At 43.9% G+C, this 15,383-nt stretch overlaps 1 long non-coding RNA gene across 1 annotated transcript; it reads right to left on the bottom strand.

Annotated features, from left to right (window-relative positions):
• Nucleotides 1-633: 633 nt before the first annotated feature.
• Nucleotides 634-9,004, bottom strand: LOC143834566 (uncharacterized). The gene is made up of 3 exons (XR_013229835.1): nt 8,905-9,004; nt 3,075-3,191; nt 634-1,584 (listed from the first exon to the last, which is right to left on the bottom strand). It is a non-coding gene; the product is annotated as an uncharacterized LOC143834566 (long non-coding RNA).
• Between the last annotated feature and the right edge of the window lie 6,379 nt (nt 9,005-15,383).

The raw sequence follows: 15,383 nt of genomic DNA, 5'->3' as shown, positions 1-15,383 counted from the left end.
CACAAGCTGGATGATGCAAATAGATCAAGTTCATAAAATGCCAGCAGTTGCTCCAAGAAATAGATTTTATTCATTGGATGGTAGCCTTGATTCCTTTTTTTAGGTCTTTTGCTGAGGATATAAACTATATTAAGAGATTTATAACAGTAATTACATTTTAAGTAAATAGTTGCCACAGATATGCAGAAAAATCACTTATCCTTTGCCAGCCAACCATAAATTTTGTCTTAACGATGCTTGCTATAAGCACACATTATTCAGATTTTTTTCCTTTTTCCAAGATAGAAAAAAGCTTAGTATTCACTTGTACTTTTTTTTTCTTTTTGACTCCAGACAATTCCAATAAATAAAAAACTATTCAGTTTAACAGTGTCTTTGCAAAATGCAGCTGATTCAGTAAACCAAAAATACAAATCAGTAAGTTGATCTCAAAAGTGGGAGTAGAAATGAAATGCATATTCTGCTCCTGTGCCAGTGATCTCATTTACTATGGGCCTTTATTAAACTGCACATTCCATGCAATTGAAAAATGGTTCAAAGGAGCATTATTGATGCAAAATGAGCATTACTTATAGACTACCCTGACATGCATCCACGTGCAAACTGTGTGTAGTTGTTGACCCCATTACTCAGTCATGGTTTCTGTCGTCAGTTTGTGATTATGGGGAGAAAAATGTATGGTGGCAGCCAATCTACTACATACAAACAGCTACCCCATAGAAAAACCATCAGGCAGATCAAGCAGCAGCCATCAAAGGCCATTTTTGCAAAGTGGAACTCTGTTTGCTCACTCTTTATCTCTCTTAGTCTCACTTTGTATGTGTCTGTGCATGTGTGCACCTGCTTTTAACTAGAGATGCTATGAATTTTATGGCTAGGCAACCTAATGCAGGAGCTGAACATACTCAACAGCCATGATCACCTCCAAGCCAGGCATCCAATCATTTCATTTGGCCTTCAGTCACCTCAAATGGCTGCTGAACAGCATTTATACAATAGCTGTGGTCATGAAATCTCATTTCTTTCCAGTGGTGGAGAAATGTTGTTTGTCTTGAGAGGTCTCTTGCATCTGTGCAATAACTGAGATCCGTGCTACCTGGTTCCTTGGATGTTTTGGATCAAGTCATTAAATGATGTGAGGGAGGCTAAGCCTCTCATAACTCTGTGCAGAAAGTGCCTGTGTAGATGTTATATAAATGGCAAACAGAAATAAATACATTTATTTAGGATCCTAAGAGACCCAGGATTGCCTTTAAAATCTTACAAGATGAAAAGAAAAGAGGTGGTCAAGCTGTACCTAACTTGAAGCTTTATTTACATGCTACTACGCTTGTTGCAGACTGGAGAAATAGAACCTATGGCTAGAGACTCAATCTTGGAGAAGGCAGGCCTGGAGGAAGGATTTCACAACATTCTCTGGCCTTCACTAAAGCAGAAGGGGAAGAAAAAATCAAATCTCAATCTGTGGTCCTCTGGTCTGATGAACATATAGCGCAGATATAAAAACAGCCGTTCTCCTTCTCCTTCATTGATGTAATCGCCGGTTGAAGCCTATTTTACAAGATCTCAACAGAAGAGGACAACCTGTTTAAAACACAAGAATATGTTATTAAAAACAGGAGAACTTAAAGATATTCAAATTTTAAAGAAAGGAGTGGAAATCAGTGGTTAGAGTTTAATCAATTGCTTTCTAGATTTAATTCAGAATTCACCAGGCAGATGGAGTTGGGTACTCTGCTTTCAGAATTTGAGAATATTTTAGTTCAAGCTAACCCACGCTTACAAGGTCAAATATACAACCTGTTATTAAGATATGAAACCGAATCAGAACAGGTTAAGACAGGTATGATTAAATGGATGCAGAATATTGAAACTAACCTTACAATGGAAACATGTGAACGTATTTGGGATAAAGTGCCTAAACTAACAAATAGTCAAATACTAAGAGAAAACTGTATATGATGTTTTATAGATGGTATGGAACACCCAACGTAATTGCAAAGATGGCTAAGGGGTATAATAATATGTGTTGAAAATGTCATGAAAAAGTGGGGTCCTTTTTCCACATGTGGTGGAGATGTGGGAAAGTGAATAAATTCTGGGCAGAAGTACATGCTGTTTTAGATGAGATGTTTAATATTAAGTTTCCTATGAAAGCTCAATATATGTTATTAAGCCCGTGTCCAGACTTATTTCCCTCTCGTGCTAGAAACATCTTTTTTCATGCCACAATGGTGACAAGATTAGTACTGGCCAAGGACTGGAAATCTCTGGGAATACCAACTACCGAGTTATGGTTGGATAAACTTGCTGACTTAGCAAAAATGGCAAAACTTGCGTCCATAGTCAATAAAAAACCCAATGGAAGATTTCCAGCACCAGTGGAGCTTCTATTTGGATTATCTTGCCAAATGAAGCCTAGAGCAGAAAAAAGGGACTGTGGGAGATCAGGGGGTGGGAACATACTGTTAACTAATACCTACTTCTTTCCTCTTTGTATATTTTCATAAAATAAAAAAGATTTGATATTTAAAAAGTGCTTGTGTAAAATTGCATTGATAACACACACTTACAGAAATACTGAACAGTTAAGACTTTTTAAAAAGCTTATTGTTAGTCACTGGTTGACTAATTGATTAGCTCGCTGTTTATTTATACCATGGGTTGCCAAACGGTTTGTAGTAACTACAAGACTATGACAGGGAAAGGGAAATTGCCATTGGGCTTTGGGAGGATGGGTGTGCATGCATGCAATAGTGTGGATTTTCCAGTACTGTACAACAGTGAATATGGGTGGGCGGACTGATGAATAGGGCTGAACTGCTTGGGAACCAATAAATGGGCCATCAGTAACCTGTTTACAACCAGTGGACAGGTTGTAAACAGGGAGCTGAACTGATGAGTGTTTAAGCATTCCCTAGTTTTAACACAGTGCAAGAGCAATCCATATCTATTCAGTTCCACACAGAATGCAAAGCTGGTCTTTTGACATCTCCTTTCCATTCCCCCTTCTGAGATATGCCCATGGATTTGGGGGCAATGCTGGGCTCCAACTTAAGTGATTGAATCATTACCTGTCACTCTTCAGTCAAAGTCTCTCTCTGCAGGAGAAAAGGTTATGTTCTTGAGTGTGGGGGTCATGGGTCTTGCAATCCAAAGTTTAAGGACTGATTGAAGTGTTTTCTTGCTATCTGTAAAACAAAAAAAGACAATTGAAAAAAGAGTGTGAAAAAAGAATGCCTCTTTGTTCCCATAAATGACAATGATAGAAAGTGGGAAAGCTTTCCTTTGAGGCCCTTTGAACAAATCAGCTCAGACAGAAGCACTCAAAAACTCACCCCAACAACAAAGCAAGGTTTTTCTGTTGTCCTAAGGATGTCTTTCAAATTACCTCTCATTGTACTGTGTAGAAAAAGCACTTGACTTTACAATAGTAGGAGACAGGCATTGGCCACACCAACCTCCAGGGTATACAGATTATTCTACCAAGAGGCCTACTGATAAAACATCCAGAGTAGCCTGAGATCATGAGAACTGTTATTAAACCTGGAATTAACTGAGAATAAAGAGGGCCAAAACCTGCTGAAGAGATAGCCAGCATGCTTCCATAAAGGAAACAAACCTTTGTGACTTCTTTGAAAGGGGTTAACCAGTATGTGGTTAGGTGATCTGATAAACATTATAGACTACTTGGACTTTTGACAGCCTTATTCACCAGGTAAAAAGGTAAAGGTATCCCCTGTGCAAGCACCGAGTCATGTCTGACCCTTGGGGTAACGCCCTCTAGCGTTTTCATGGCAGACTCAATACGGGGTGGTTTGCCAGTACCTTCCCCAGTCATTACCGTTTACCCCCCAGCAAGCTGGGTACTCATTTTACCGACCTCGGAAGGATGGAAGGCTGAGTCAACCTTGAGCCGGCTGCTGGGATCGAACTCCCAGCCTCATGGGCAAAGCTTTCAGATGGCTGCCTTACCACTCTGCGCCACAAGAGGCTCTTTCACCAATGTCTACTCAATAAACTTAGCAGATGTAAAGGAGAGATCCCCTAAGACCAATTATGCGTGGCAGCAGCCACGCCAGGCTGCTGCCAGGTCCTTATGCCATGGTGGCATGCCCTGCCTCTTCCTATGTATGCACAGAGCAGGAAATCCCCCAGTCTATGCAAACTGCCCTGGCATAGCACGCAAGCATGCATAATGCCAAAGCTAGAAGAGCCCGCACAGCAGCGGTGGAAGTGTGCAGGAGTGGGGGACAGCCCCCCCCCCTCACTGCACAATGGCAAGGGAGTGCCATGCTGCTCTCCCACTAAGGTGGGGATGGGGGAACACCCCATCTAGCTCCTTCGCTCTGCGGAGCTGACAGGGGTGTGTGGTGTCCCTGCAGGGATACCGTAGGTTAGGGCTGGTGCTGGAGGGCCATGGATGGCACCCACAGTATCGCAGGGAATGTGGGAGTTTCCACATTTGCATACTGAGGGCTATCTGGAGTGCTGCGCCAGGACAGAGCTGGGATAGCGGCAGCGTCATGCATAATAGGTGATTAGCCCCGCTGCCCTGCTGCCGCCACCCCAGACTACACACCCCATGCATAATGGGTCTAAAAGACTGAAAAATAGTTAAAATTATGGGAAGCAGAAGTAAGTAGTGTAGTGCCTAAAGAACAGATGCTATTTAATTTAAAAAAAACAAATAAACAAATTTGGAGGCTGTGGTGCTGTGGACTTGTTTGAAGATGATACCAGATTATTCAAGATGGTCAGCACTCAAGCAGATTGTAATAGCTCCAGTAGGATCTCTTCAAACTGGAGGAGTGGACAGCAACATGTCAAATGATGTTCAATGAAAGCCAGTGTAAGGTGATGCACAGTGAAACAAAATGCCCCCTTATCTTTGTATGTATACTGATAGGATCTGAACTAGAAGAGACTAAGGGGGAAAGGGATGTTGGGATTGTAGATGATAGCTCAATTAAAGTGTCAACTCAGCATGTGGCAGCAGTGAGAAAAATTTAAACTCCATCCTGGGGATTATTAGATAAAGGATTGGAAAATAATGGCCCTTATTGTAATGTCCAGACTCATTTGGAATACTGTGTGCAGCTCTGCTCACCATATGTCAAGAAATACATTGCAGAGTTGGAAAATGTGTAGACAAGGGCAACCAAGATGATTAATGGGTTGGAAAGGGATGCTTGAACCCTCTCTGGTTCAGGTCACATCCTGTTTCTCAGTTGCAAACCGGGAATTCATTTCTCAGTGGACTGTTGATCGGTTTGCTAGTCTATCTGTGGTTGTTTGGCATTCTGCTTCACATACCACTTCTTTAAAACAGTCCAATGGGCTTATATTTCCCTCTTCTCATTGTTGCATTGCTGCTATGCTTGCAGGTCATGATTTTAATTGCCAATTAAATCATTCACATGTCTTATGGATCAGAACTAAGTAATTTCTATGTGATTTTTTTTAAAAACCCTTACAGTTCTGTGTCAATCTAAGTAGCTAAGATGCCATTTGTCCACTCACACCAAATGCCTATCACCCTCTACAACCCTCTACAACCTCTCTTCTTCAGGTTATGGGTTATACAAGATGTTACACTCACCACCTTCTTGCCTCTTTTAGAATCATGACTAGAGGTGTGCATTCCATATTGTTGTTGTTAGGTATGAAATAGTGTCTGACCCATTGCAAACCCATGGACAATGATCCTCCAGGCCTTTCTGTCCTCTACCATTCCCTGGAGTCCATTTAAGCTCACACTGACTTCTTCAGTGACTCCATCCAGCCACCTCATTCTCTGTTGTCCCCTTCTTCTTTTGCCCTCAATCGCTCCCAGCACTAGGCTGTTCTCCAGGAAGTCTTTCTTTCTCATGAGGTCACCAAAGTATTTGAGTTTCATCTTCAGGATCTGGCCTTCTGAGGAGCAGTCAGGGCTGATCTCCTCTAAGACTGACCGGTTTGTTTGCCTTGCAGTCCAAGGGACTCGCAAGAGTCTTCTCCAGCACCAGAGTTCAGAAGCCTCAATTCTTTGACGCTCGGCCTTCTTTATGGTCCAACTATCACAGCCAACTGGGAAGACCATAGCCTTGACTAGACACACTTTGGTTGCCAGGGTAATGTCTCTGCTTTTTAGGATACTGTTTAGATTTGCCATAGCTTTCCTCCCCAGGAGCAAGTGTCTTTTAATTTCTTTGCTGCAGTCCCCATCTGCAGTTATCTTGGAGCCCAGGAAAATAAAATTTGTCACCTCCTCAATTTCTTCCCCATCTATTTGCCAGGAATTGAGAGATGCCATGATATTAGTTTTCTTGATGTTGAGTTTCAAGCCAACTTTTGCAATCTCCTCCTTCACCCGTACCAAGAGTTCTTTAGTTCCTCTTCACTTTCTGCCATTAGAGTGGTATCATCTGCATATCTGAGGTTGTTGATATTTCTCCCTACAATCTTAATCCCAATTTGTGACTCATCTAACCCCGCCTTTCTCATGATGTGCTCCGCGCAAACGCACATGCGCAGCAGTCCGCGCACGCGCGTTTGCGCTGGGGCTGCCACACATGCGCAGGCCCCCGGGCTGCCCTTTCCCCCCACTCCGGAGCAGCGGTCTGCGGCAGCCAAAAGGTTGTGGACCACTGCTCCAGACGGTGAGTCGCCCGAGGACAGGTATGGCCACCGGCGAGGAGGGTCACCTCACACCGCTGTAGCCAGGGAAAGCAGCTTTCCCTGCACCCAGCGACAGTCCTTGCCGCCTCAGGGATCTGCCCATTCCCCACACACACACACAACTCTCCCAGCTACGCTGTCTGCGCGCTTCCCAATCCCAATCCCACCCCCACCCCGCCTGTCCCTTTGGGGCCCACCAACCCTTCTCTGCTACACGAGTCACATCCACACAAGCGCGGAGTTTTGTGCCTGCGTGGTTGTGGCCTCAGCCCCACACCCCCACGACGCCACGCCAACCCACCCACCCCGCCGACCCCGCTACCGCCAACCATCCAGGGCCATGTTCCTGCCGCCGCCACGACCGGGGCCTGTGCTATGGCATACCCACCTGCACGTTCCCCGCCGCCTCACCAGGCCGCTGCCCGCCAACGAAGGGACTGGACGCCTCCCCCACACCAACTTAGGTAGGCTGAGCCATATGTCTCATGGGGGGTGGGAAGGAGGTGCCGCGCTGGCTCACAGGCCCGCCCACACCCGGCCTCTGGTCTGGGGATGGGGCCCGGGAACCTGGAGAGCCACCTGCCCAACTCACGCGCCCTGCTAGCGCCCGCTGTATTTAGACTACAGCGGGCTTAGTTTCTAGTTACAAATAAACCAAGAATTTGTAGACTTCAGCCTAGATTTGTTAAAGTTCGTGTTATTAGAGGGAACCACAGAATTAAATATAATGGTTTGGTTTCAGCAATGTACAAACAACACAAATGGACAGTGAATTTCTGCTAGCACAGGATCACATGCAACACCTAGAACTTCCCTCCCTATAAATTATACTGCCCAGATGTTGGTTGCACATCATCTTGCAGAAACAGAAATGCAAGTGGGAAGACCATAAGTTGGACTTAATAGAAGTGGCTACTTCAGTCTTTTTTTCTTTAAAATATATATATATATATTTCTACTTGTGAAAGAGGACTAGTGTGATTGGAAGTATGGAGCTACCCAATGACTCTAATAATTCTGATATTCTTATTAAATACTTAATTCAGAGATAGAGTGCTCTGTAATTGGAAAAAACTGCTTGCTGATATTGAAGAAGAGTTGGTTTTTATACCCCACTTTTCACTGCCCAAAGGAATCCCAAAGCAGTTTACAATTACCTTCTCTTCTTCTCCCCACAACAGACACCCTGTGAGGTAGATGGGGCTGAGAGGGTTCTGAGAGGACTCCTCTGTAAGAACAGCTCTAACAGGACTGTGACTAGCCCAAGGTCACGCAGCTGGCTGCATGTGGAAAAGTGGGGAATCAAACCCAGCTCTTCAGATTAAAAGCTGCAGTTCTTAACCACTACGCCATGCTGTCTCTCTTTATTGACATAAAGAATTTAATTTGCCAAAATATAGATTATAGAAACTGGCCTTTGGAAAATAGATCTGAAAACAAAGGCTTAGGTTCCCTGGAGTATTTTGACAAGCAAAGGGATATGCTGCAAGGGGAAGGGGGAGAAAATTGCTCTCCATGACCACATACTCCTCTGCTTGTGGAAACATTTTAGGGGATCTAACCAATGGAAATATCTGGTAACCTAACACTCTCATACATGAGTTAGGTCACTGCTTGACACATCAATGGATTATCATTATAGAATAAATAAAAGAGTCAACAACCTAAAATTTGTGGAAAATTGATAATGCCAGGTTTGGGCCTGGCAAAGGGTATCTCCAACACTGGCTTTTTTAAGGCTCATTTTCCAGTTTTACCTTAGTACTGAGCAAATGATGGAATTTGGAAAGCATCAGGGGAATCTAAAAGTTCAAAGCTGTTCTCAAAAGTTATGATTGTTTTATTCCTTTAACATAAAGCAGTTCATAAAATAAAATCATAATATCACCCAACTCTGAAGCAAAATCAATAATGGAGTAATATTTCAGTTCTGTCAGCACATATTATGCAAGCAGAAAAAAGTCCGATGTGTACAGTACATTGTGATTTTAATATACCATTGGAGAAAATGGCAAAATATCAAAGCTGGTTATGTGGCATTATAAATATTATTGCTTCTTATCGGTTCCAACACTGAAGTAGTAAAATATTTATAGTCAATCACAGTGGCAATTATTACTTTGGTTTGGGGAGTTGTTTGTTTGGTTTTGGACCCCTTTTTGTTGCCGCATGGATACTTGTTGAGTAAAAGAAGTCACATGTTCCACATTCTGTATTAATATAGAAATACACATCAATTATGACCTGCAGTTATGCTTTTTGGTCTTCTTTCCAGGAACAATAGGGTGGAAGTCACCATTGCTGTGGATGAACGAGTACACTTTTGCTGCATGATCAGCTCCCAGCTTTGAGAAAGTGCCAGTTGGGTGCACAAGACACATAACGGTTTTCCTGCACACACAGTTATTTAATTTGCTGCTCATATTCCTCAGTGACACGAGGTAGTAGCTCTGTGGGGCAGTAGCTCCCACTCTCCTGGATCTATGTCTTTGTGTATGAGAGGCATCTCACTGTAATGCCACATCTCTTGCTTTGCCATTTCTCTATTTGGTTTATTGGCATATGCATTAATTGACTGGGTAGCCAACCACACTGTTCCTCCAAGAGAATACCATGTCTGTCTGCAGGGGAAGAAGTAATGACCACTGATTGTTCCCAGCACTGTAAAAACTCAGGAATAAAATTATTGGTGACTCATTAGGCTAAACCAAGAGGAGCAAGTGAGAAAGTCTTGTTTTGCAGAAGTGACATCAGGCCATGACCAACAGTAATTTCCTCCCCCCTTTCTCCCCCCAATTGCTGGAGTACTGGTGGGCAAGATCTACTAGGGACAGGGGATCGCCTGCCTTGAGCGAGCATATGGACACCGTTTTTACAACATACCTTCACAACTGAGGCTCCAAGAGTTTAGAATTTGCCAAGAAATAGTATTTTTACTGTTAAAAAAAACCCTCATCAACTCTGTATGTTTGCTCTCCACAGGCAGAATTACTTTCCCTACCCAGTTGATGCCACAGCAGCCATTACACTCTGTCATATGAATGTGTTTATTTTATAGCCTCCGTGTACTTAACCCATAGCCTGTAACAACTGCTTCTAGGTCATTACTTTCACTCCAGAAAGCTGCCTGGTCAATTGCTTACTACTTACTGTGACTGTATTTATGAAAGTTACCAACAACATACTGTTTAGCTATCCTAGTTCCTAATGTTTCCCTTTTAAAGCTAGTGTTTAGATGTATGAAAAGTCCAAAATCAGGGCAATGTATTCAGAGTTTCATATAGTCATTAATTTCTGTGCCAACGCGTAATGTAGTTCCCACAGTAACTTAGGAAATAATGTGTTCAGTCTGCGGGTTCAGGAAACAGACTCCAATTCTTCATAACAGCTCTTTTTATTTAGCAACTCCAACATCAAACTTCAAACATTGAACAGGGGAAAAACAGACATAGAGGCAACTTATATACATTTCCAGCAGCCAGTTGTGGGCCCTGATTGGCCATAAGTGAAGCAGTCTGATTGGCACTTAACAGGGCCCTAGGATTGGTTGATTATTGTCTCGTTCAAGCCCTCATTTGCATGGCATGTTCACATAATGCATAAATGGCTTCTAGCAATACATGCTGCAAAAATGTTATAATTCTAGATTCTTGTTGTTGTTGTTATTGTTGTTAGGTACAAAGTCATGTCTGACCCATCGCAACCCCATGGACAGTGAACCTCCAGGCCTTCCTGTCCTCTACCATTCTCGAAGTTCATTTAAGTTTGCACCAACTGCTTCAGTTACTCCATCCAGCCACCTCATTCTCCATCCAACCCAAGTTACAGCCTGCCAAAGAAAGGAAAAGATGCCTCCAGGAAAGTGTTTTCTGGGGAAATGTTGTCAAGGGTGGGTTTTAGGCCAGAGAATGCATAGGACAGACTCTAAGTGACCTAGTAGAAGGGAGGCATCAGATTTGCAGTGGATATTTTCAGGATAGACACTATCCTCCTCCCTTGAAGCATGCGGGAGACAATTGTTGCTGGCACTTTTGCTGGTGGATATGTCCATGACTGAGCCCATCCTCTCTCTAATAACCAGATTAATGCAGGGCCAACCTCCTAGGAGCCACCTGCAATGTCCTACATAATAGATTGCTGTGGAGCATCATAATACAGGATGGGGCAGGAACAACTCTCCTGCCCTGCTCAGACCCTGAGAGCCACATGCATGGTTGCAGGTGGCTGCATCCACCCTGGCTCACTCTCCCTCTGCAGATGGACAACATGATTATGGAGCATGGCAACCCCTTCCTCCATGAGCGTCCTCCACCAAACAGGAGGCTGTGTTCATCACCCATGGTCAATTGGCATTGGGTAAACTGATAGCAACCACCCCCTCTCATGGGACAGAACACTTGATCAAGCAAGCATCCAACCCAACCACAATCCAGGTGGATCAATTGTCAGAGATGGAAACTCACAGGCAGGCAGGCAGGCAACCAGGAGAAGCAAGTTGTTGGTGGCTCAGTAAAAACAAACACAAATCACCCAGCCCCAACCTGGTAGAATGAGCTCCTGGGAGAGCTGAGGGCCCTGATAGAGCTTTCAAAGTTCTCTAGAGCTTTCAAAATGGAGCTGTTCCGCCAGATCTTTGGTTGGGGCTGGGGCTATAAGAGCCTCATTTTTGATTGATTAAGATCTAGGTGGCTCCTTTAACCCACTCAGAGGTGTTATCTATCTTTATGAGCAGGGAGATTGGGAAAGTGATAGGTCACTGACTGGTTTTTGGATTATGGTGTTATTTGTAAGGGGTTTTATTATGGGTTTTAATGAGGTTTTTATTCTTAGCCACCATGAGTCGGTCACAGGAGTGGTGGAAAGAAAGAAAGAAAGAAAGAAAGAAAGAAAGAAAGAAAGAAAGAAAGAAAGAAAGAAAGAACGAACGAACGAACGAACGAACGAACGAACGAACGAACGAACGAACGAGCTTGGTGTCATGGTTAGGAGCTCCAACATCTAATCTCATGAGCCAGGTTTGATTCCTTGCTCCTCCTCCACACACAGCCAGCTGGGTAACCTAGGGCTTGTCACAACACTGATAAAGCTGTTCTGACCGAGCAGTAATATCAGGGCTCTCTCAGCCTCACCCACCTCACAGGATGTCTGTTGTGGGGAAAGGAAAGGGAAGGTGATTGTAAGCCACTTTAAGACTCCTTCTGGTAGAGAAAAGCAGCATATAACAACTCTTCTTCTTCTTCTTTGAATGAATGAATGAGTCCATTGTGTATGGGGGAATAAAATGGCAGAAAACTAAGTTGGAGCCCCCTCCCCAAATACCCAGAAGAATCCTTCATCTGCAAACTGAAGGGGGCAAAATGAACAGAGAAGGAGGGAAAACCACCAAGGAAATAGACAGATGGAAAGTCTTGCTAACCAAAAGTGCTTACAACGTGAAAGAGGAATTCAGTCCCAATTTTCTCACTCTTTGCAGCAAATGAAAATTCTTTGCAAGCAAACAAAATCTGAATCGCAAAGCAGAGGAACACAGGGCAAAGCAAAGACCCCTGGCATTGGCTGAGTAAGCTAGCCAAACAATCCCCCCACCATGCCCAGCTGCAAAGCTTTTTTGCAAGTACAACCCCTCCATCGAAAACCACAATGCCAAGAAAAGGAACACACACTTTTCTTCTTATATAGATCTGAATCCCATTATAATGAATGGGAACTCTGTTATTGGCAGGCAGCAGTGTCTGTCAAGCGTGGAGGGTCCCTATCTATGTTTCCAAGGCTGAAAAACACCAACACCCCACACACCATTGCCTAGCATTTTTGCACTAGAGTTTCTGGGTAGGTTCCATTTTCCAAGTCATGTCCAAATGCTCTGGGATATCTTCGCCTATATGTGCACAGAACCTCAACTCCCAAGCCTTGATCCAGCCAGAATCCAGCATGAGTTTTGGTTCATGTGGTCGTGCCCATCCCTATTCCCCTGAACTCCTTTTTTGCAATAAGCTGTACTGGTTAATGTCTCTGAACATGGAAGTTCCATTACAACATCATAGCCAATAGTCATTGATGGCCTTGTCTTCCACGAATGTATCTATTTATTCAGAAAATGTATTTGCTGTCTCTGACTTCTTCACATGCAGGAGGTGTTCAAGACATTACTAAATTCGATGGTGCTTCATAATGGGTCGTTATGAGGAGGAAATAAAAGTGCCCATGTTGAGCTTTTCAAGTTCACTGGGAGATTTATGGGATAAAGATATAGGAAATAATAAAATTCCTCTCGTGGATTTAAACAGGCAAACAAAATAATTTGGTAAAATATATGTGTATGATGTTAAGAAACACACTTAGATTTTTGCCTTTGGACCATTCTGTCAACATGAGACATGCGCATCATCTTACTGCCCTCCAGTGGTAGTCAAAAAGTATTTTGATAAAAGTCTAAGTAATTCAGATTTAACTGGAGGCTATCAAGAGGCATTGCGGCATGCCTGTGACTCATATGATCTAGGTGGGAGTTTGAAGGAAGAGAGAGAAGCCGGTAATTGTAGATAGGAATTGGAGCAGGTTTTAGGGGCTGGCAACTAGTGAGGTGAGAAAGGTCCCAGGGAAGAGCCTGCTATGCAAGGAGAAGTGGTAACATGGCAGGTACGAAGGCAGTTGATGTAGTGTCTGTGGTAGAATACAGCTGCTTATTGTACACACAAAAAGAGAGAGAGAGAACTATCTCTTTGATTACCATCATCAACTGTAAGGCAGGGATTCCCAGCCAGGGCTCCTCAGAGCCTCCGTGCTCCATGAGAGCTTCCTAGGGCAGGGGTAGTCAACCTGTGGTCCTCCAGATGTTCGTGGACTACAATTCCCATGAGTCCCTGCCAACAAATTCTGGCAGGTGCTCATGGGAATTGTAGTCCATGAACATCTGGAGGACCACAGGTTGACTACCCCTGTCCTAGGGGCTCCCCAGCATTTCCTCTATAATTAGCTTTATGTGATCAGTCTTGCAGGTGATGTTTCTCCCCCTCTCACCAAAGGCAGACAGCACCTCCCTCTCTCTTTCTCCCCCCCCCCAGTTATTTTCGGCCAGGCCTCCCCTCTGATTTCCCCCTTCCCTTGTTCTTTATCATCAATTCAGATAACATGCAAATTCAATCCCCGCTTCTCCACCAGCTTTTCTCACACTGGCAAAAGAACAAAAAGCTCCCTGAGTACTTGGAGCTCAAAGTCAAGCTCCTCATCTCTCTTTTATTAACTCCCCTCCCCTTTGGGATTTCTTCCCTGCCACACATATACCTCCATTCCAACAAAAGTAACCAGAATCTTCAGCAGTGATCCATGCAGCCCAGGCTTGCAGCTCCAGGGTTTGATTGCCTGGTTGCCTCCTTTTGCAAGTCTCCCTTCACCTTCTTCCCTTTCCTTTCCCACTCCAGTCTTTCCTTCTGTGCCACGATGGGGTGGGAGAAGTGACCCTCTCAGTTCCTTGCCTGACTTTTTCTTCCCACTAAGGGTGTTGAGGTTGGGGGTCTGTGATGGAAGCTGTCCCAAGAAAGAGCTGGGGCAGAGGCTGTGAACACAACTGCTTCAGATTCTGGCATCTAGTTATGAACCTACAAAGCTGGAAAACTTTCCCTCCTCCTCCACTTGTTGCTTCCTACCCTCCCCTTCCTTCTGCAAAAGGCTTCTTAGAAAGTCTCTTTGAAACCTGCTGTCTTTGTAAAAGCATGAACTGAGCTTCTTCTGAAATAACCAGTTATGGGAAAGGAAGAAGAGAATTGAGGGGTGAGCCATTGACTGGAACACAGTTTTAGTTCAGATTTCCATTCCTAGCCATCTGGATGGATGAAGCAAAGTAGCAAGATGTTTAAGAGATTGTTTTCCAAGTTCAAGGATATCCAGATGTCCTGTTATTGGCTTGTACCCTATACTCTGCTCATAAAATTTGACACACTTCTCCATCCTAAGAAGCCTTTCTCCAATTTAATAGGAAAGGCCATTTAAGAAGGAGAAAAGCTGCTCAGTTTTCTTAGTGGGTGAGTGGCCATTCTCTAGAATGCTCAGCAAAACCTATCAAGGACAACACAAGAAATTCTGTAGTTATGTAACACCTGTTGATAGGGATGCCAGCCTCTAAGTGGAGCCTGGGAATCCCCTGGAAATATAGCTCCTTTTCAGACTTCTGTACTGGCCTTAACGGCTTCTGGTGTCGGGTGCCTTTTTCTGTTCTCCAAAGAGAGATTCTCCAAGAGAGGTTTCCAAAGTTCAGTGAAATTCCAGTCCAAAGTCAGGTTTCCAAAAGTCAATAACGGCAATATCTTCTGGACCAAAGGTCAAGTTGCTAGGAATCAGTCATGGCAGTGTCAGAAATTCATTGTGTCCATGTTTATAGTATCTCTTGGGAGACTTTATAGCCCCACATCAGCTTTTCAGACACACTCCTGCAATTACTCATCTTCACTATCAGTAAGAAAATGGTATCAAGCCATCTTGCCACCTAACTTGTAATTTCATTCTCAACTTTCTTCTGCTTTAAAGGTGCAGGTGGTCACAAAGGGCTGGGCCCAGCCACTGACTTTCACCAGATGGATCAGAGTTGGAGGGTGAAAGTGATTCGGCACCAGCTCTTGATTGTAAGCCCTAGCATGCCTGCACCTCATCTTCCTGATTTTTGGTTTCTGTTGATTCTGGGCTGGCTACACAGAGCTCCTTCTTGTTGGAGGAGTCACTAAGCCCTT

This window comes from Paroedura picta, chromosome 3 (assembly GCF_049243985.1).
Source record: "Paroedura picta isolate Pp20150507F chromosome 3, Ppicta_v3.0, whole genome shotgun sequence".
In the NCBI taxonomy this organism is placed as follows: domain Eukaryota; kingdom Metazoa; phylum Chordata; class Lepidosauria; order Squamata; family Gekkonidae; genus Paroedura; species Paroedura picta.
This window is presented reverse-complemented; position numbering and strand designations above follow the sequence as displayed.